This window comes from Narcine bancroftii, chromosome 7 (assembly GCF_036971445.1).
Source record: "Narcine bancroftii isolate sNarBan1 chromosome 7, sNarBan1.hap1, whole genome shotgun sequence".
NCBI lineage: Eukaryota > Metazoa > Chordata > Chondrichthyes > Torpediniformes > Narcinidae > Narcine > Narcine bancroftii.
This window is the reverse complement of record NC_091475.1, coordinates 8,981,473-9,005,445: the sequence shown is the minus strand read 5'-3', so window position 1 is coordinate 9,005,445 and position 23,973 is coordinate 8,981,473. Positions and strand designations below refer to the sequence as shown.

The 23,973-nt window shown below is 41.2% G+C and overlaps 1 long non-coding RNA gene across 3 annotated transcripts in view; it reads left to right on the top strand.

The window, feature by feature from the left end:
* LOC138739762 (uncharacterized) overlaps positions 1 to 23,973 on the top strand; it is a 135,260-nt gene that overhangs the window by 72,363 nt on the left and 38,924 nt on the right. For all 3 annotated transcript variants that reach the window (XR_011342400.1, XR_011342399.1, XR_011342401.1), the window contains one exon: positions 14,068 to 14,147. This is a non-coding gene — a long non-coding RNA (uncharacterized lncRNA). The remainder of the gene's footprint in view (positions 1 to 14,067; positions 14,148 to 23,973) is intronic.

The window sequence follows — 23,973 nt, the reverse complement described above, 5'->3', positions numbered from 1 at the left end:
GACTCGGGGTGGGGGGGGGGGGCTCTGTTTTGCTTCTCTCTTTCTGACTGACTGTAAGTCTCACTGTAGGTCCGACTATGTCTGACTGTAAGAGGTGCTTAGGCAATTCCTGCCAGTGGCGAATCTGTCCGCCTTGCAGCAGGCAAAAAGAAATTTCATGTAATACGACACTGTTTTATTACTATGATAACGAATTGAATCTTGAATAGTGTCCACACACAAACTTATCAAATGACTCAGATTATACTTACCTATGTTTTGTACTTGTTAGCTAAATACAAAGACACACCTGATATTTCACCCATTTTTTACTAATGTCAAATTTTCACCAAATGTTTCCCTCACTCTGGGCTGGCAGAGTGGAACATAATGCTAGCTCTATTATGTAGAACTCAATGGTCCAATTAACATCTTCTTTCAACTTTGCTCAACCACACATGTTGTGGGGAAAGAAGGACCTTTCCACCAGTGCCATTTAACAGGACCATGAAGTACTTGCAGAATCAGATATTTTATGTCTACTTTTGTCCACCATTTGGGAGTTTCTAAACACTAAAAGAATGGATGCTGTGTGGTTACATTCCCCAATCCACACAGGAGAAGAATAAGCTTCCTGTTGTTTGTTCTGTGAGATGACCACATCCGCTAAGTTTGCAGGGCTTTGTAAAATCGGGTTGCGATGAATCCCAGCTCAAGATCTATCCCTCTGGGTGTCATCGTATATGAAAGTGGTTATTCACTTGTTAACCAGAGTGCTGCAGATGCCTGGGTCTGGTGTGGGATTATGAAGTCTGCCTCAGAGAATTTGTTCAATTAAAATCTCTCATTACTTGGAATGCCATTTTGGAGCCAACACAAGCCCAAAGGAAGCCAAGTTTTCATTTAGACAAAAAGCAGATCAAGCTGACATTTTTATGAATGTGAGATGAATTTAACTGATGCTTAGAAATCCACATGCTCAAACCCACGTCCACACTCCTTTGACTCTCAATGTTTCAAAGATTAGCCTAACGTCACATATTAATGTTCAACCTTCACTATCCAATTAAAATAACTATTCTTCATGGTTAAATGGTGTTGAGAGTCTACAAGCTATTATGTTAAGGAGAGGAATTCATCTGTCCTGAACAACATATATTCATACATATATACTGTCAGAGGTCAGTGAATAATGGTTTATAGCAGGAATACTGGCTAAATCTTTCCAAGGAGGGCTTTCTTAGCAGTCATTTTTAGAGAGCACTGCCTCAGTCCAAATAAAGATATCCACCTTAGTTTAGAAATGTAGGGCCAGACTCAGATTGGCATGAAATTTATTCCAGGAGTACATGTTGGAAAGCAAATACAGCAGACGCTGGAAATCAGAAACAAAATCTGGTGAATGGGCATCATCATGGAAGTTTTTACAGTGTGGAGACGCTCCCTGATCTCCTCAATATTTTAATCATCAAACTCAGTTTGAATGTTCAGGGAATTGTTTCACTATTTATGGGAGATCTACAAGGTGCAAATATCAATAATAACCCAAGTAAAATACGAAAGTCTGCAGACACTGTGACTGAAGTAAAAACACAATGCTGGAGCAACTCAGCAGGTCCTCAGATCTTGATGAAAGGCTCTAGCCCAAAACATTTGTTATGCACCTTTATCTTTGCTATGGCCTGATGAGTTTCTCCTGCACTGTTTTTACAATAACCTATATTTATATTGCTTAACATGGCCCATGATGTCTGTGCTGAACATAATGCCAAATTAAACTATATTTTTGCTCCTCGCACAGATCCATGTCCATATTTCTATGCCAATCCAGAAGTTATTCATGATGAAAGTGGAATTTGTCCTCTCTGAGCAGAAAGGTGCAAGTTCAGAAGGGGACAGGTTTGAATGAGTAAGGTGAAAGGCAAAACTGAGAGGGTCAATGTTGGCAGTTAGTAAACAAATAAGACTAGACAGTTTAAGACGCCAAAGTAAGAGGTCTATCTGGTGGATCTGGAATTTAAGAGATGGAAGAACAGTGTGGTCCGAAGACACCTGGTTAAAGAAAAAGGCATAGAGGTGGAGGAGATGGAAGAAGAATTCATGTTCATAAATTGCAAGGACAGAGCTGATACTAAATAATAAACCAAGTCAAGCAAAAGTGTAAAGGTTAAATAATAAATATTACCTAATTAGTTTCACTTGAATATAGATAGCAAAAGGAAAACTCAGACAGGCAAATTAATTTAATACCACTCCCTATTCTACTCTACCTCTCCCCTTCCCCCACCCCACGTCCCAGTCCATCGCCCTCACCTGGTTCCTTCAACCAATCACCCTCCCCCCAACTTGTTCCAACAGGTTCTATTCCACCACCCTCATTCACACTGCTATAAAATATCAATATTTCCTGTTCACATTTAGCCCTGATGCAGGTCCTTTTGCCAATTTATTCCTTATTAGGGAGGTCATTCCAAAGGATACTTGGATCCTTTATTATACACACAGTGTGTTTGCATTTGAATGGTAACCTATGACCATGTCCTCCTTTGGAATGACCACCTTACATAGCTCATATTTCCACAGATGCTGCTTGACCTGTTGACTTAATCATTTTCTGCTTGATGTTCCAGATTCCAGAATCTGTTTCAGGATGGTGGGGTTAGGATAATTTATAGATCAGGGGGCTCACTTGCACCAATACCAATTATTCAAGATTATATTAATTATTCAAGAATACATTAATTATTCAGGATTATGAATTCTGAATGGAATGCCAAAAGGGATTAGGAAAGAAACAGATAAAACATTGGATTTAGAAGGGAAAAGGGGATAAAATAAATAAACAATGATTAGTTTTAAAAAAAAAATCTCAGCTGTGGGAAAACTACAGTTCCCACAGATTACTACAGATTAAATAAGTGAACAGTCACAAAGACCTGGGCTATTGAGCGACAGTCAACATGAATTTCTAACGCAAAATTTATGGTTGACTTATTTAACTAGATTCTTTTGACGAGAGGAAATGTAATGGTTTGTGTAGACATGGTTTTAGAGAAGCACTGCATAATATATATTATATTAAAGGGTATGCAGGACGATGGCTATGGAACAGTTAGCATTAGTAAAAGTAAATGAGGCATTGTCAGGTTTCCACGATGAGAGTTGGTGATAGGTTCCAGTGATTACTGCAAAGAGGTCTTTAGATGCTGACCTCAACAGAGTGATGACAAAGTTTGGGAAATTTACTGAAATGGAGTATGTGGGAAAATGAGTGGAAGAATTCAGGGGTTTGGTGCCCATAACGGTGACTTACCCGCTTGGCTTGGTATTTTTAGATAAATAATTCTTAATGTCCATTTGCATGTTTAAATTTAATTTTCTTTTGAAGATGTGGATTAGTAAATTGGTTAGAAGCACATGAAGGCTAACAAGAGAGCCAATGCAGAAGAAATAAGGCTAAAAAGGGAGATTTTTAACAAAGCGATTCAGATGGTTTAGACTGAGTTTCAGCACAAGATGTCCATGGTAAGTGCAGAACAGTTAAGTTACATTTTTATAAAACTAAATTAGAAATCAGTTTTGTGGCTTGCAACTCATTTTATGTATGGACATTATGTTGAGTAGAATCTTGCTATCATTATATGGGTGGCATGGTTAGCAAAGCATTTAGCACAATGCTATTGCAGCACCAGGTGACCAGGGTTTGAATCTGCTGCTGTCTATAAGGAGATTGTACATACTCCCTGATGTTTCTTTTATTGTAATAGAGAAACCTCGGTTCTTTTAAAACAACTACACCTTATTAGCTAGAGCCATGTGGAGGCATCCATCTTGAATCCAACTGAAACTGCAACCAACTAGTCTCTGACTCCTTCTGGTGGCCAGGAGTGTCACTGGCCCTCTATCACTACATCTCCTTCCCTTGAGATGTTTAATCTAACAACATTGCACACTAATACAGTATTCATTTCAATCTACAGTTCAACACAATCATAAACACAAACATCAGCACCAACTTTTTAAGCATGCAGTTCCTTTTCTTTTAGAGATTCTGTCTGTCAGGTGCTTTGATAAACACGTGTGGATCTTCTTCACACAGATGCTTGTGTCGGATCTGCTGGTCCACTACTGTCCAGTGTTTCCTTTGATGCTGTTCAGGCTGGATCTTTTGTGTTTGTCTGTTCCTGCAGTGTCTCTTGCATTTTCAGCAGGCTCTTTTGATTCCTTCTCTGATTGACTGTCCTCTGTTCTGAGAGTGTGGGATCTTGGATTTACTTCCTCCAGAACAGTGGCCTTGTCCAAGGTGTTGGAATCTCCAAGTCCCACTGTGCCGTGTTGTGCCAGTGGCCCTAAGCTTCTTGCTGACTTGTCATAGTTTGCTTTTTGTCTCCATTGCAGTCGATTTTGTTCCTGTTCGACATCTCTGTTCTGTTTGGGCCTGCAGAGAAGCAAAGTGACATGCATAGTCTACATCCTATCAGAAGCTCAGTGGGTAACATGCCATGTTTGAGTAGTGAAGCTCTAACTCAATAGAGCTAGATACGGATCTGAGCCACTGTCTAGTGCTTTCTTGAGCAACTGTTTAACTATGTGAACTCCTTTCTCTGCTTTATTGTTTGACATGTCAAAAATCATACTCTTCTGCAAAATTCTGGAATTCTCTACAACTGAAGCATGGTCCAATGTCACTGTAGACAATTTGAGGAATTCCATGTCTTGCAAGGATTGATTTCATATATTTGATCACACAAGCAATTGACATATTAGGAAGCAGCGCAATCTCCTTTGCCTGCTTTGCATGATGTTTCAAACAGATCTCACAGCCGGAAATTACCCTGTCAATGTCAACATTTATCCCTGCCCAACAAACAGCAGTTCTGATCCTCCTCTTGCATTTTTTCCATTCCAAGGTGCCCCTCATGCACCCTTTTTAGCATCTCTTGTCACGGTAATTGAGGAATGATAATTCTGCTCTGTCTGATTAGAAGTCCATTGACAACAGTTCAGCTCTGATGTAGTATGGCTGTCATTCACCTCTAGATCATCCTTCATTCAGATTCTTCATGATATTCTGTGGAACTATGTCCTTTTCTGTTTCAGCTGCAATCAACTTGGATTTCATGTCTGAAGTGGGAAGAGATTCAGTGATCAGATTCACATGGAGATTTTCATCTGTCTCTGTGGAACACTCATTGTGTGCTTCACTCTGTGTCGTTGCTCTTGACAACACATCAGCTAACGCAATAGGTTTTCCTGGTGTGTACACCCTCTTGACTAGGCTTAAGTTTTCACATGCTTTGCCACCCAGCAATGATTCATGTCCATCTGGGGTTACTGTGAACCTGAGGTGGTTCTCTTTATCTTTAACTTTCACCTTGAGTTTACATGTTTGTGTTGATGCTTTGTCCATTGTTGGCTTTGAGCTGTACAGGATTTGCATGGATGTATAACTTTATCTTCATTGCCCTGATGTCGCACTCAAAGATCAAATTGACCTTTGCCCCTGTGTCCAGCTTGAAAGGAATATTTGTTCCATTTGTTTGCAATGACACCATCCACTTATTCTGCTTGACTCTGTTCATGCTTGGCTGCACAGTGTCTGTTGGTTTAGAATCTTCCTACACTACCATGAGAACAAAAAGTGCATCATGGAGGGAAATTTCTTCTACAGTGTGTTCAGTGTGTATGATATCACTTCTCTTTTGTTTTTATTTGGAAAAACATTGCTTTGCATAATGACTCTGCCCTTTACACTCACTACAGACATTTTCATAGATTGGGCATAGATAGCTTTGGTGCCTGTTTAGTGCTACATCATTTGCAATTGAATATCTTCATTCTCACTGGCTTTTGCACTCTCACTGAGCTATTTCATGTGTTGAAGAGCTATTTCACTGGCATGGCATATCTTCACAGCCCCAGCTAAGGTAATTTCTGTCTCTTGCAGCAACATCTCTCTCACTTTCTTATCACTAATCCCAAACACAATTTGATCATGGATCATTGAATCTTGCAGCAATCCAAAATTACATGTTATTGCTTTTTAAGTCTGTTAAAAAAACTATTAAAGCTATGTTCCTGCAGCTGCTTGCATGACAAAAACATGTACCTCACAAATGTTTCATTTTTCTTTGGAAAACAGTGTTCATCTTGATAAATCTGTTGAACTTACCCTGGTCTTCTGCCTCAGCAAAAATAAATGTATTGAAAATGTCTAGTGCTTGAGATCCCACCATGGTAAGTAGCAGTACAATCTTCCATGCATCAGGTTTTCTGTTGAGTCCAATGGCTTTCAAGTACAGCATGAATCTTTGTTTGAACAACCTCCCCTCATAGTTGACATTTCCAGTCCAATTTATAGCATCAGGAATTTTACACTCTTCATATCTCTGCTTATAATGACTGAAACACACTCCTGGTACCAAGTAATGTTTCTTTTATTGTAATAAAGAAAATTGGTTTCTTTTAAAACAACTATATTAGCTGTAGACACAAGACCATGTTGAGGCATCCATCTTGAATCCAACCGAAAGTGCAACCGACTAGTGCCCAACTCCCTCTAGTGGTCAGGAGTGTCACCAGCACTCTATCACTACATTCACGTCTGCATGGGTTTCCTCCCTGAGCATCCGTTTCCTCCCATCATTCAAAATGTACAGGAGTTGTCAGTCAATTGGGTGTAATTGGGCAGCGCGGGCCCATGGGCCGAAGGGCCTGTTACCATGCTATATGTCTACGTCTAAATTATAGGATTGAGAAATTCAATGTGAAAGATGAAAAGAGGCATATAATCTATGTTTAAATTTTAATTGGTTCATGCTAATATAGAGTCAAGCTTTGTTATCAATCTTAAAATATTGTAAAATGTTTTAAATTATTGTTAGTTCCATTTTGTTGATAGCTCAATACCTTTGCTGTAGGATATTGCATGCAGGTCTGTTCTCCCCAACTAAGGAATATCATGTGATAGCAGCATACATGTAATGGGGAGAGAAGTGAAGGTTCACCAGAATGATTCCTGCGACTGTGAGTTAGTCACTTGAGAAGAGAATAAATGGATCTGGGCTTCTACACATGAGTTTAGAAGAACAATTGATCCTTTAAAAGGACAAAAAAATCCTTCAGGTGATTCTTTAGCCTGGTGGTAGCGAATCGTTGACCTTCTCCATCCAAGGGCACATTAAAAGCTCAGGTTTTGCTTGTATTAAAAAAAGAGATGGTTAGATTTTTAATATTAATGGGATATGGAGTTAATGGAAGAAAGTGGCGCTGAGCTAAAAGATCAGCCATGACCTCGCTGAATAATAGAGAAGCGTTAAATGCTCTGCTGCTTTAGTTATTTTACCCTGATGTTCTAATTAACATTTAAACGGAAAGCTCCTGTTCCTGCTGAGACCTCTCAGCTCGGGTCTATGACTAGATGCATTGATGACCAAGCTGGTGCAGGCGCACGACATTAGAGTGTGTGAATTTTTAGGCTTCCCTAATTTATTGCAGAAAATGACAGGGTGTATAAAAGACTCAAACTCACAGAAACCTGTGCAAAAGACCATGGCCATCACTTGTAACTTCTTTACAAGGCTTCAACAACACACCGATCACCCAGCGTGGAGTGGTTCAGGTCACAATTTTGTGGAAGACCAATTTCTACCATATGAAGCTCTGAAACAGCAACATAGGCCGCCAGAGGAAAAAAATCACAATGTCCTCTTAGAGGAGAATAGTTGCACTTACAGGCTCATTGCTACTCCCAGTGGTGCTCTGCATTGGAATGTTGTGGTTGTCCGGGAACACAGGGCTGCTATACTTCAGCAGCTGGCTGTTCTCCATGAGCAGAGAGACACTACACAGCAGGGGGCTGCCCTTCCATGTGGTCAGAGCAATGGCAGTGTAGCTCTCTTCTCTCTAATGGAGAGGAAGTTACTGATGTCACCGTTTGCTGCCTCCATCTGATTCGCATTATTCTCCATGGTGGATAGAGTCCTGCCCAGATTGTGTGAGGATCTGACTCTGAGGTAAGGACTGTACATAAAGGAGCCCAGACACCTGCGAGAAAGCTCTCAGCTCCATTCCAGGTTTGAATTGCGATCGTGAGACCTGCACTAGTGAGGTGCGCTGCACCTTCTACCTGGTGAGGTCTCCAGCACCTGTGGCACTCATTCCAAATCTTCCACTGAGGCAATAATGCAAATGGCAATACCACCAAGGGACCCATTGAATGAACAGCTCAGCATCTAAATGCTGTAACAGCATTCACTGGCAGCTTAAACACCCTTTGCAGACTTCAGCAGTCTTTAAGTAATTCTGGAGCGGCCCTGCGAGGTCTCCCGATGTCAGCAAATTGTACCTTTCAATCATGTTTGAAGCAAGAATGTAGCCTGCTGCAATTCTCCTGACATTATTGTTGTTTAGAGCTTGGTGCTGTAATTTATGTCAAAAAGAGCTTAAGCATAGGTTGCAGATGCCATTACTATACAGGGAGAATATCAAGCATGTTTGTGACTATTTTGGCTGGAAGATTTCGCCTGGAAACAATTGATAATGTGATTTTCTTTTTGATGTGTAAGTGAATCATGTTGTACTGTTTTGTTTTTCAATGTTAAACACTTAAACTTGCAAGTATTTATAGGTAGATATGGACACCAGGCTACCATGAGAGTTATCTTCATCTGTTCTGAATCATACACAAACCATTTCCCTTATCAGTGAATCTACTTTCAATCAGTGATTACCCGCTGATGTTTTATGACTTCCTGCAGAAAAAATTTAGTTGCATGTCCCATCATTTTACAGTGATCTGCCTAAAGAAATCTCTTGGTGCCTGCCACATTGACCACCGCCAGTAGGCTGATATTTCCTCAAACTGTGCATCTTGGCGCCTCACAGTTTGGCGGGCAGCAACCTCCTTTGAAGAAGACCGCAGAGCCCACCTCACTGACAAAAGACAAAGGAGGAAAAACCCAACACCCAACCCCAACCAACCAATTTTCCCTTGCAACCGCTGCAACCGTGTCTGCCTGTCCCGCATCGGACTTGTCAGCCACAAACGAGCCTGCAGCTGACGTGGACATTACCCCTCCATAAATCTTTGTCCATGAAGCCAAGCCAAAGAAGAAACAAAAGGAAGCTTACACGATCAAAGGACTGGGGGTATAGGAGGTGTTGGCGGTGAGCATTTGCCACATTTATCAAAAAGGAGAGACTGAGCCAACATTGAAATTACTCTTCATTTTAAACAGCGTCCTGTGATCTTTATCGATCAGAAGACAGGATTTAAATTTCCATCCTTGGGGAAGATCCTTACTTGATAGTTGAAAATTTGATTGACAGACTGTAGTCAATGGACTTAATTTATTTGAGGATATTCACCCAGTGAACTCAACCTTTAGAAGAACACAAATTTAAATATCATTTTCTACCAATAGTGTTTGTATAAATCCTCATTAACTGCTGTAAATCTCTGTTTAAATTAATACCTTTGTTACCCAGTGGCCCAGTTCTAATCAACACACAGCTGCCTTAAATTGGCATGTATTCCATTAAAGGAAAATTAGAAGTTTCAATTTAAGACAGCAGAACGCTGATTAGAATCAGGCACCAAATTAAACTTTTACTGTGTTCGCATTTGATTTTGTCGTGTGTGCAATATGCCTGAGATAACTTATTCATCTATTTTTCCACCTACGTACAAACCTACAATAAAATTCCACACAATGGCATGCACTTAGAATTTTTCTTATCAAGTACCTGTCTGGCTACAGCCAGTAAGAATTTTGCCCCCTATGTACATTGTGCAATGTGTATGACAGTAAACTCATTACCATATTTCTCACATTTTTCATATGCTGTGTGAGAAATGCTGCAATGTTTTGGTCTGGATTTGAAATAGGTGTGTGATCGAAAGGAAGGCAGGACATCAGCAGAATGTTGCAAAATCAATTTCAACTTAGCAAAGAGTGTTTAATTCTAAGATTTAAACACTTTTATCATTAAGCAGGGGTTCTCAACCTTTTTTCTTTCCACTCACACACCACTTTAAGTATTCCTTATGGTAAAATTCTTTTGCTAGCTATTTGCGATTTCAAAATCAGATATTTAATTTAGAGGTACAGCACGGTAACAATCTTCTGGCCTACAACCTCATGTGACCATTTAACGTGGGGTAACAAGGTTAGCCAAGCAGTTAGCACCACGCCGTTACAGAGCCAGTGACCTGGATTTGAATCTGGCGCTGTCTGTAAGGAGTTTGTACGTTCTCCCCGTGTCTCTGTGGGTTTTCCCTGGGTGCGCTGCTTTCCTCCCACCCTTCAAAGCAAACAGGGTGTACTTGGGTGGCAGGGGTTCGTGCGCTAGAAGGGCCTGTTGCCATGCTGTATGTCTAAATTTTAATTTAAACCTACTGATTCCGAACGTGATTTGGAACGTGGAAGGAAACCTGTGCACTGAGAGGAAACCACACGGAGAATGTGCAAATTCCTTACAGACAGAGTTAGATTCATACCTGGGTCACTGGCATTGTAATAGCATCATGCTAAAAATATAGTCCTCTTAATAACAGTTTCTTACATGTTATTTTACTGATGTTAGATCCATCATTCCTACGTAAGATATAATGAGCCTTTTTATTTCATTTAATTCACAATTTGATTAAAATGTGAGTATATGATCCATCTCCTACAATTTTTATTTTTAACCTAATTTCTTCAGTAATCCATCTTTGAGACTCAGGAACCCAGATGAAATCACCTCCCTTTATGTGATTGCCCTGCTTAATGCCAGCAGAGCAGAAGATGTGGTAGCTTCATGGACATAAATATAGAGGCTACACTGCAAGATGCAGTGGGATGGGATGTTCTGGATCCTGGCCAGTTCCCTTGCACCTCCACACTTTGCTCTTGCTATCACTTCGATATGGGTTAATCTTCATCTCATCTGTCCAGAAAGCCTTTTCCAAAATTCTGCAGGGTCTGTTAAATACTTCTTGGGAAACTAATCTGACCTTCCTTTCTGTGGCCAACTAATGGTTTGCATCTTGCAGTGTGGCCTCTTTATTTCTGTTCATGAAATTTTCTGAGGTCAGTCATCTGCCTCTGAAGTGTGGTTCTGATCTGTTGGCCATCCATTTGAAGATATTTTTTATTATGATGAGAATTCTTCTGTCATCAGTAGTGGGGATCTTCTTTGGAATACAAGTCCCTTTGCGATTACTGAGCTCAACGATGTGCTCTTTCTTCTTAATAATATTCCAAGCTGTTGATTTTGGTGATGTCTCTGAGAGTTTTATTCTTGTTCCTCAGCCTCCTAATGGCTTCTTTGACTTCCATTGGCACAACTCTGGTCGTCATGTTGAAAAATGGCAAGCCAGACTCCAAAGTGGATCAAAAGCTTAGATACAAGCCTCGCTCTCTTATACCTGCACCAATGAAGCAATTAAACATATCTGAGTACTTATAAATACCTGTGAAGTCAAATGTCCCAAACATTATGGTGCCCTGAAATGAGGGGACTATGTTTATGAGGCTGTCAAACAAGAATAAAACAGCAAGAGATATCACCCAAACCTTAGAATTACCAAAATAAACTGTTTGCAACATCATTAAAAGGAAAGAGCATACTGGTGAACTTAGTAATTGCAAAGGGATGGGTATTCCAGGGGGGATTGTTATTCCAAGGGGGATTGTTATTCCAAGGGGGATTGTTATTCCAAGGAGGATTGTCATTCCAAGGGGGATTATCATTCCAAGGGGGATTGTCATTCCAAGGGGGATTGTCATTCCAAGGGGGATTGTCATTCCAAGGGGGATTGTCATTCCAAGGAGGATTGTCATTCCAAGGGGGATTGTCATTCCAAGGGGGATTGTCATTCCAAGGGGGATTGTTATTCCAAGGGGGATTGTTATTCCAAGGGGGATTGTTATTCCAAGGGGGATTATTATTCCAAGGGGGATTGTTATTCCAAAGGGGGTTGTTATTCCAAAGGTTATGTGCTGATGACAGAAGAATTCCCATCTTAATGAAGAAAAATCCCCAAACACATGTCCAACAGTTCAGAAACACTCTTCAGGAGGAAGGTGTGGATATGTCCACGACGACTATCTGCAAAAGACTTAATGAACAGAAATACAGAGGCCACACTGCAAGATGAAAATCACTAGTTAACCATAGAAAAGATGGACAGATTACAGTTTCCCAAGAAGTATTTAAAAGAGCCTGCAGAATTCTGTAAAAAGATCTTGTGGACAGATGAGACTAAGATTAACCTGTATCAGAGTGATGGCAAGAGCAAAGTGTGGAGGTATAAAGAAACCGCCAAGATCGAAAGCATACCACGTTTGCCATGGTTTGCATCTTGCAGTGTAACCTCTGTATTACTGTTCATGAAGTCTTTTACAGATAGTCGTCATGGTCATATCTACACCTGCCTCCTGAAGAGTGTTTCTGAACTGTCAGACAGATGTTTTGGGATATTTCTTCATCGTGATGAGAATTCTTCTGCCATCATCAGCGAGGTCTTCCTCGAAATACGACTCCCTTTCCGATTACTGAGCTCATCAGTACACTCTTTATTCTTAATGACGTTCCAAGTTGTTAACGTTTGAGCGATGTCTCTAGTTGTTTTATTCTTGTTTGACAGCCTCATAATGGCTTCTTTGACTTTCAGTGGCACCAGTCTGTTGAAAAATAGCAACGACAGAAGCAAGCCTAGCTCTCTTGCACTTGCACCAATGAAGCAATTAAATATACAATCTCTGATTGTTCAAAATGGTCAGGACTGGGTCTATGTCAGAAAAATGTCATTACAAAAAACAGCCCAGCAGCCACGGCAAATCACTTGCATCAATGTTTAATCAACAACAAACAGGAAAAGGCTTTTTAAGTATTAATGTTTAATTATCTCCAAAAAGTAGCTGGCTGCCACCGATCACCAAGATCTCCCAAACTGCACACACGCATCACTTCTGATCCCCGGGGAGGCTTCCCAGGCCAATGGAACACTCACTGGCAAGTTGGCAGGCTCTTGCCTCCCCGTCACTGGAGCTCCTGACCCTGATGCCCAAGTCCCGACTCCAAATCTTCCTCTGCTAGGCCTGCTGCAGACACACACCAGGGTGTAGGCTGAGGGGAGGATTAGGAGCCGGCGTCAGGGAGCTCCACTGTGCAAAGAAGGGAGGGAGGGGAGGGGAAGAAATGCAACTGAGCCTGAGGCCCCCCCCCTGCCCAGGAGGCCGCTCTCCTTGATGATGCTGGGACAAGGGATATCTTCCAACCGCTTGTGGCTAGGGGATAGTGGCGCGCAGATTGAGAGGGAGAGTTGGAGAGAAAAGTCAATAGGGGAAGGGAAAGAAGAAATGGAACAGGAGAGGGGAGGGAGTAACCTGAAACGAGAACAATCGTTGTTCTAATTTCCTGGCGGGTGAATTTTTTTTCAACCTGTGAGGTCAGTTCGGCTCCGAAAACTTTTTGGATAAATGAGGATTTCTGATTTGTTTTGATTTCAGATAATCGGAGTTATACTGTGCCGAGAACTCATAAATATCCCTAAAGTCAAATGTCCCAACATTACGGTGCCTGAAATGTATAAAAAGTGCTGTGATTTCTAAATGATCAAACCAAAATGTATACAAGTAACCTTGAATAAACTCTGACAGGTGCACTTTAATCACATGTGAATTGTTTGATTACCAATGTAAAACTGTGGAGCACAGGGGTAAATGTGTCTTTGTCCCAAACATTGTGGAGGGCAGTGAATGTGGTTGAAGATCTGATCATAGTTTAATTTTTGAGTTTTGCACTACTGTGGGATGTTTTTACAAGGTCACAGATGATTTTTTTAGATGGGTGCTGAGAAATCTGGATTCCAACTGTCATACAGTGTAGAGCAGACGACTCAGCTCAACTTGTCCAAGGAGATCAATTTTGTATCCTGGATGAGACCCAGTAGCCTGGATTTGGTCTATATCCTTCTAAACCCTTCCTGCCCAAATATCCACCCAAATCCTTTTTGAATATTGTAATTGGACCTCCTGTAGTTTGCTCTCCTCTGGGTTTGGCTGAAATTTAACTGCACTGTATTTTTTTTCCCCCCAGATTGCATAGAGAAATTTCCAAGCCCATGACTGGAAAAGAATGAACTTCTCAATGATTGCAGGACTGGGGAGGATACAAAGGTAATCAAATAGCTGCTTCAAGAACGTATGCTACATTAAGATTTGAAATGAAAGACTGTAGTTTGGACAGGCTGTTCTGTAAACTCGTCTGCATCATGCCTGTAAGTTGGCAATGTGCAAATGAAAATCCTGTCAACCTGGCCAATTTTGAGCTTGTTTCCGGTTGAGTTAATGGCATTTATTAATACTGTATAAACATTTCTTGCAAGACTGTCATGTACCCTAGGCTTCTTTTTGTGTCTGATTTGCTTGAATGTTGTCAATAATATTTTAATGTTCAAAATTAGTTTCCAGTGAAATTTTGCACCACCATGGTTAAATTGCAATTGGGACTATTTAAGTCCAAGAAAAATTAACTTTTAATAATACTGAAAGCTCAGATGGAATTTTATTTAAAGAATTAAGCACATTTCTGCTGCATTCTTTGCCAGACTAATCATTCATCAGAAAGAAAGTTCTGTGAGAAAATGATAAATACACGTATGAAATATTGTCAGTTATCCACCTTTAAGGTTAAGTGGGTAAATGTAGTTGGTCCTTACATTGGTCTGATGCATTCTTGCTGTCAGTTTTTTTAGGGAAAAAAAATCATTAAGCTCGACCCAGTTTAGGACAGGCATTTTTATATTCAGATTTTTGACCCATTAAAGTAAATAAACCAAGAGCAAGGACACCCTGACATTTCCCAGCCATTTGTAGACACCACAGGGGAGAATATTAGAGTAAATGCAAGGAACACTAGCTGTGTGAAACTTGTAGGGTCTCACACAGACCCCCCTGCCCAAAGGTGTATAAAGATGGGATGAATGCTCTGCATGCTTTGAGTGAGGTCTCAGTGTAGAGAACGAGTTACTGAACCCTTTCTTTAAACCCCTCACTCCATCTAGCATTATCAAGGCTAAATAAAGAAACCGTTGTACGCTTAATTGAGTTCTGCTGTTTTCTGCAGATTGTTTTATTACAGCGTGTGCTGACTTTCACAGTAGGGAGAATTTTACTTGTGATGTACTGGGCAGTGTCTGTTACCTTTTTCAGGGCTTTCTGTTTAGAGCTATTGGTGCCCCCATACCAGGCTGTGATGCAACCGGTGAGCAGGTCTTCCACCACACATTTATTGAAGTTTGCCAAGGTTTTTGATGTCATACCAAACCTCCGCATCTCCTGAGAAAGTAGAGGTTTCTTTATGATGACATTTGTGTGTTGAGACTAGGAACATCCCTCCAAAACAGTGACTCCCAGGAATTTAAATTTGTTCACTTTCTCCACCTCTGATCCCCCACTGATCACAGTATTGTACACCTCTGGTTTTCCCCTTCCTGATCAGCTCCTTGGTTTTGGTGACTTGGAGTTTGAGGTTGTTGATGGTGCACCAACAGTAAAGCCGTATAAAACAAAGTGTTCCTAGAAACCCCAGTATTGTTGTGGTTAACCCAAATATCACATGGTTGAAAAATGGACAGAGATTACTTTATTCATTTGTTAAATGCATGGAAGGTCTGTGACTCCACACCGTGAAAGATCAGCTTGGAGGACAGATGAGGTGCATGGGAGAAAAATCTTGCTTCTCCCTTTCCCAGTCTTTCCATCACAATTCTTTGGGTCAAGTTATCTCACCAGCAATTGTGTTGCCGGTTCTTGAGAAACACAAGAACCGCAGATGTTGGAAACCTGAGCAAAGAGCTGGAGGGACTCTGCTGCATCTGCGGAGGGAAATGGACAGTCACTGTTTTGTGGTAAGCAACAAATCTGCAAAAGCTGCAATCTTGTGCAGGCCACGAAAGTGCTGGCAAAACGCCTTGGGTCACAGGACATAATAGGACATAAAAGGCAGTCAACGTTTCTGGTCGGAGCCCTTCCTCAGCTGCCTTTTGTTTTCTATGGATCCTGTTGATCTTTTCCAGCACTTTTGTGTATAGACACAGTATTGAGGGGAAACTTTGTCGACTAGTCTCCTGAACCAAAATGTTGACTGTTCATCACTCCCTGCTCCCTGGTCCTTCATTATTGTGTAAATTTGATATCATCCTACCTGGCTACACCATAATCTCCACTACAGTTGCAGCAACACCTTTTCAAAGGCCTGGCCTTTCCCGTGACACCAAGATCCTGATATATGTGTAAAGAAAGATGGCTGACTGATCATCTTGAAGACCATTGACAATGGATTTCTGCTGCTATTGAGCTGCCTTCTTCTCATTCTAGACTTGTCTTTACATCAGTTATTTAGATTGGGAGCATGGCATTTTAATTTTAGCTCTGGGATACAGCCGATCCAATTTCTGCAGATGTATTAGGGGAACCATTCTTCTATGAATTGATTTGAACTACTGTATATACATGTGCAAAAGCCAAAATTTCTAGACCAGTTTTTAAAATGTTACATTTATGGGGTTGACACTACTTTTGAGGGGCTGAAATTTATATTAGAATCCAAAATACCACATCAATGCCAGAAGTCCAAATGATCTCTAAATGAATAAAGAACAAAAACACAATATGTAATAAACCAGGGACTGTGGATCAAAAGTCAGTTCCTACCAAGTAACAAAAACTATAAGAGTGAAGGACAAAATCTGCAGATTGAAGAAAAAACCCAAAGGGTTGGCGGTATGGGAAGAAAGGGGAAGCTCAATGGACAAGATGAGGGGTGAACACAGAAAGGTATGAGGGGATAGGGAAGAATAGAGTGGTAGTGGTGGGGGTGGGGAGAGGATGCCTGTAGGATCCAGCAGCGAAGATATTTGCAGAGGCTGAGGTTGATGGGGAAGTGGTGAGAGATTCATTGTGGACTCTGGAACAGGGGTGGTTGGGACAAAGGCATGGTTCAGCATTGTCGGAGGTGATGGAAGGTCTGACCTGTGGGCAGCCAGGGCTGAGGCGAGAGTTCATGTGATTCAGTCAATGGGCAGCCAGGGCCAAGGTGCAAGTTTGTGACTGAGGAGTTGGGAATAAGACGATGTAACTGTTAGAAATATTTTCACAAACTTGCTCTTTCATTTGTATCTATCACACTCAAGAGACTAGCTCAGTAAAATCTGTTTAAAGTTCATAATTACATTCTATTACCATTACTGGTACCTACTATAATATTGTACACATGGCCGCAACTGTACACATACTGATCTGCTCGAATTACAAAACTTTTAACCACAATTTCATATTCATGGTTATATACATTTACTTGCAATTGTTGATCTGTTATCTGTATATCATGAGATAAACAGCAAATTCCAATTTTTTTGGCCTAAAATAGGGGGTGACTTTTACATGAGTATATATGGTAATGCAACCCCTGGGGTATGCAAGATGTAAGCTCAGCCTGGAAGCCTGGATGCGAACCATACTTTGGGGAGGGCAGCAAACCCTATATTTAAACAGCTGCATGTGTGTATCAACATTGCAAAAACAATGTGCACATGTTAACCAAAGATAGAAGCACAAAGGAAAACACTTGGATTTAATGCAATGCTCAATCTTTTTACCACATTGTACCATAGGGGACTTGTGCCAAATGCATGGGGTTGAAGAATCTGGTTAGACACCTGGTTCTGCATTATTTTGTCTTTCTAAGGTCTAGGCCCAATGATTCACTGTCCTTATTCCAACACTGTTGTCCTAACCCATCCAACATCAGATCCCCTCTCCTTTGCCACCTCCCAGCTGCTGTCGTCATTTTCCTTCCAATTTGCTCCTCTTTCTCTGCTTTCCATATAGAAAACATTGGTAGACACAGGGAGGAGACACATTTCTAAACGGCAGGCTCCAGGCCTGGACATGTAGTCACGACTTTGGCGTGAAGCAGGAATGTATTCAGTCACCCTCTTCAATGCTGACATTTGCCCAGAATTCTCCTCGTACATTGGGGCAAGTTTCATGAACAAAAAGTTCTCTTTGTCCAGAATATATCACCTGGGCCTGTCCCAGGAAAGCACAAGTACACTGTGTGGTGATACACCACTAACCTACTGCAGGGGGCAACCTGTGTACCTGCAGGAAGATCACCGGAGGACAGACCACACCTGGCCAGCTATCAGTCATCCACCGGGATATAAGCCACATCCAGCCGCTTGAGGTCAGTCACTCGGAGTGCAGCCGAATACAGCAGAAGACTTCAAGTAGAATAAAGCCTGTTATTCAGTCTTTATGAATCTTCTGTCTGCTTACTGTCGCCACAGTGCATCACATACTGTTACCCTACCGTAGCTAAATCAAATGATCATCTGTAAATGAGCAAAACTGGAGGAAACTTCCTTCACTGAACCATCAACCCAGAAATGGAACGGTAGAAATGTCTCAAATATTATACATCAGGAAAGCAAAACAAAAAAGAATAGAAGAAATCAACTCATATAAATTCTACAAATGTATTTCACATTAGAGTGAAACAAGAAAATATTCAGGTGCTGGGGTCAAGTGCAAACCACAAATGTCCTGTAGAAACTCAGCAGGTCACGCAGCAACCAAGAGAAATTTAAAAAAATAACCAAACATTCGGGCCTGAGCTCTTTGTCAGGAATTCCTGATGAAGGGGTCTGGCCCAAAATGCAGATGACCTTTTCCTTCCTGTGGATGCCTGCTTGATCTGCTGTGTTTCTCGAGCATATTTGTGTATTTGTCACTGGACCTGTGTTCCACTTGCAGCCTTCCATTACACTAGACAACAAATTTTATTCAAAAGGGTTGCTTCCTGAAAAAAAAAGGGGAGTGTGATAGACAACTTCAAGATGAACACAAAGGTAATTTCAGATTTGCTGATTCATGTAGGAAGTTAGAGAAAGGTTGAATTAACTTTCATTGTGTTCAAGGATTTAGTTCAAGCTAAGCAAAGATAATTTCAGATTTGTTGTATCACGTAGGAAGTTAGGGAAACATTAAATTAACCTTTATTCAATTTAGCATTAAGTGTATACTCGCCCACAAAAGTAACAGAATGTATTGTAGCTGTTGTGACATTGACGAGACATTTCTACTGTATTGAATCTTCCTGAAGACAATAAATGTTAAGTGCACTCACTATGCTATTACCTGAAGAACATATGCATCAACGTGCGTTCAATCTATATTAATGTAATGCACAGACAACATTTACATTGCACCTGCAATGAGTGCATGCCCAGGCATGCTTGGACTGAGCAAAACAGCTTGCTTTGTGGGCAATATATTAATAGACAGGAAGTCACAAAAATAGATTATATCTAAAATGGTACATGATAGGAAAATGTTAAGATGTTTTTCATGACCAACAGCCTAAAACCCATAAAATACAAGTCTTCAGGAAACCAAATTTTTGTTGTCCAATGTTATTGTTTTTATGTGTAACAATCCAGCCTGAGACATCCTCTTTAGTAATCACAGAAAAAGTCCAGACAAAAGAACCTGAAGCTTCTGATTTCACAAATGCTAGCTGCCGCAAGCTAGAGTGTGATTGTACTATGCAGTAAATCAATTGATTGAGAGCTCTGCATGTCTGTAATCACCTTTTTATCTGCTGAAATCTGAAAAAAAAAAGATAAGTAAGGTTTCTCTATGCTCCTGTTTATATAATCTTTAATATTTTTCCTGGAGTGTAAATGGGCCAATGGTCTCAGTGGAACGTCTCACAAAAGATGCTTAGTCTGCAGGAAGCTATCTTTTCAATGACCCATGTGCGGTTTGGCAGATTAGAGCAGAATGGTGGTCCATGAATTAAAATTAATTGCTCTGGTTCCCATTGTAACTCGCTCAGCAGCTCATTTTCAGCTGAAGTAAGAGCCACCTGCTCCCCTCAGCTCCAGGAAACACCTTCAGATTGACTGGTTAATAGAAATTCAATTCAGCCGCTTGGACCACACACCTTTAAGCTTCAGTAGATTCCTGCAGGAGTTAAATGGGGCAAAAATACAAAATGAAGTGGAGGTCTCTGTGAACTCAAAATACCAATGAATTAATATAAAGTCACCAGGTTGCCTTGCCTGGCTTATCTTCAGTTGGAGCTGCCTTGAGTTTTGATCCAATGTCTAATTAGACTTGCTCTACAATTGCAAATAACACTTCAGTTCTGTGATTGTTTCGGACACCTCTCGTCTAGTTTGAGAATACCCACAAACCAACATGTCATGTTGTGATGTTTCAAAAGGAAAAAAATGAAGCTTTCAGCCAACCCTTTATGATTGCTGTAGAGAGGAAAGATTACTGTGCAAGGAGAGCACAGTAAAATGGTTATTCCTGTATTTATTTTTAAAACAATGAAATAAAACAATACAATTATTGACTCAAGAAACCATTGAAATTGTCAATAATCGTATCAAAGAATATTCACCAAAAAAAGCTTAATATCTTGATTTTTAAAATCATTTCCATCATGAAGAAAATTGATGAATATTAAGATGGTGGGAAGTAGCAATAAGAAAGTCAAAAAAATAAACTGTGGATTCTGGAAACCTAAGCAAAAATAGAAAATGCAGGAAGTACTCACAGGTTAGGAAGCATCTGTGGTGAGAGAAGCAGAGCTCATGATTCAAGTTGGAGATCCTTCATCAGAACAGAAAAATAAAGCTGTAGGCAGGCAGAGGGAGGGGACGTTAAGAGAGGATGAACCCAGGGTGGTGATGGGAATAAGCTGAAAACTGGTCAGTATGTGAATGTGTGCAGTTACTGAGTGGGAACGTATACTAAAACAGTGGTTTTCAAACTTTTTCTTTCCACTCACATACCACATTAAGTAATCCCTGTGCCAAAGGTCCTCTGTGATTAGTTAAGGTGGAACGTGAGTGGGGAAAAAAAGGTTGAGAACCACTACTTGAGATCTGATGGTTACTGAAAGAATTTGCTTGAGAAAAATTGTCAATGGCCCATTTCCTTTGGAGTGATGAAACTGTGCATATAACAAGTCAATTAGATATGGTTAAAACATTGCTTTTCAAACTTTTTCTTTCCACACAAATACCACTTTAAGCAATCCCTTAAGGTGTTATGTGAGTGAAAAGTAAAAGTTTGAAAACCACTGGGCTAAAGAATATAGACAAAAGAATGTGGTAGCACAGGTGGCCAGAGTGGGAGTGGGGAGGTAAATGAGAGTGGCAGGAAACAGGAAGGCCAGACACCCCTGTGACGAAAGATAGGTGTTTTGCAAAGTGATTATCCAATCTGCGTTTGGTTTGTTCAATGCAGAGGAGAACACTAGCCCTTTTAGCTCTTCCTACCTCACCTGCTGATTCAGATGACCTTTCAAAGTGAAGCAGCGATACACTTGCACTTCTAATCTAGTGCCTGTGGTTGCAAGGGAAGGTGCTTATAGGAAGGTGGGTGGTTGAAGAGAAGGGCGTGGTAAACCACTGTACCTATGTGCTGTGCATATGTTTGGATGTACTAGGACACGCCCCTTGCTGATTGTGCCTGAGGCTCCCCCTACTGGCCCCTGAATAAAGGCAACTGTGCCACACCCCCCTCCTCAGTTCAGGACAGTCGACCAGCATGGGCGGACATCCAATCTGCAGTTAATAAAAGCCCATCAGTTTCTCCACAACTACTAGTCTTTGAAGTTATTGATGGTGCGTCAAAGGGAAGATAAATGTCTGGCTTTAATTAGAGTAGCTAAGTAAAAACTAAATCGTGATCACATAGAATAAACCCTGAATGGAATTCTAACTACATGTTGTTTCTGAAAGCAACGTGAGGATTGACTTTAGGACGGCTGGAAAAAGTTGTGATCAATGAATTGAAACATTTGACAGGCAGTATTAACTAATGTAACAAAACATTTCAAATGTGCATAAGGAAAAATCCACATTCTTCCAGTTGCTCAAGGTCAAGTTCATTATCATGTGACTGTACATGTGCACACAGATGAAATAGCGTTTCTCTGGACCATGGTGCACACTTATAAACAGTTCTCACACAGAGCAAGAAATACTCCATCAAAGATCAACTTTTGTTGTATTTTATAACCCTGATTATATAAGCAATTGAAAGTGGAGATGAAACTGATTCACCAATCAACCCAATTCTATATATATATATATATATATATATGTATCGGGCGACAACTGACACTTTTTTCATACCTTGACAAAGGGCTCAAGCCCGAAACGTTGGTTATGTATCTTTATCTTTGCTATATGCGCTGGGTGGGTCACGTCTCCAGAATGGAGGACCATCGCCTTCCCAAGATCGTGTTATATGGCGAGCTCTCCACTGGCCATCGAGACAGAGGTGCACCAAAGAAGAGGTACAAGGACTGCCTAAAGAAATCTCTTGGTGCCTGCCCCATTGACCACCGCCAGTGGGCTGATAACGCCTCAAACCGTGCATCTTGGCGCCTCACAGTTCAGCGGGCAGCAACCTCCTTTGAAGAAGACCGCAGAGCCCACCTCACTGACAAAAGGCAAAGGAGGAAAAACCCAACACCAACCCCAACCAACCAATTTTCCCCTGCAGCCGCTGCAACCGTGTCTGCCTGTCCCGCATCGGACTTGTCAGCCACAAACGAGCCTGCAGCTGACGTGGACATTTACCCCCTCCATAAATCTTCGTCCGCGAAGCCAAGCCAAAGAAAAAAAAAATAAAGTATACAGTTTGACCTGCTGAATTTCTACAACATTGTGTTTTTACTTTTTGCTAAAAATATTTTGGGTAGCATCATGACTGAGCTAAACATGAAATGCACCGTTGTTGGCCAACAGACAGAAAATAGTAAAGCTTGTGGCGGCTCACCACAAGGCAGGTGAACTGGCCCCACTTGTAATCCATGCGGCGGGGCAGCTGGCCAAAATGGCGCCGTCAGGGGTTTCCCTTCCTTCCAGCTCAGGGCTCAGAAACCCACGCTTGGGGACCACATGATGCCCGGGTGACGTCAGTGCCCTCCAGCGCGGTTCTCAGCCAGGTCCGGGATGGGGATATAAGTGCAGCCCAGCAGTCTGCAATAAACTAGTCTGCTCACTGAGCTCAACCCGTCTGGTTGCGTATGTTATTGCAGGAGCAGGGTAGCTGCCGCTACAAGCTAATCTTTTATCCTCCCCACATAAATGGTCATGAACATCTAATTCAGTCTAAGAGCGAATGTTTATTAAAATTAAGAATACATTACTTAATTAGGGCATCCCAGTGCAATTCCACTAATTTTCTAAAGCCAATTTTTGATTGATCTGAGGTGAATGAAAGCATATAAATCACTTTCCACTGTTCAATCCTTTGTGTTGCTTCTTTCTTGATTTTATATATATCTTATGTGTGTGTGTGTGTGTGTGTGTGTGTGTGTGTGTGTATCTATCTATAATTCATTCATTCAGGTGCCTTGCAGTTCAGCATGGGTGATCATGACTCTCCATCCGTCACGATCTCTGACCCTCCGAATTGTAGTTGTTGCCTCCCCTGTTCTCCTTCAGTGAAGGCTCCATCTCTGGGCTGAGACTGTAGTCGATGTTGAGTTCATAATTATACAAGAGAAAAGCACTGAAGTGGTTTCCTGTTGCCTTCTTCAGTTACAGTGTCCACACTGGACGGGTCACCCTGGTCATTGATCAGCAGATTCATCCGCCCAGCATTTTTAGTTTCACAACCATAAATTCCAATTTGTAGAATCTGCTTGTAAAAGCCGCCCTCCATCTGCAATCCATGGCTTCACGTGACCCTGACTGGGAGGCTAAACAGGGATGACACCTTGACCAAGGGTGACCTGTAGGCTATTGGACAGGAGTGCCCTACACCTCCTTTTGCTGAGCAATTGGGCAGTACCGACACTGGGATATATACACACACACACACACACACACACACACACACACACACACACACACACACACACACACACACACACACACACACACACACACACACACACACACAATGC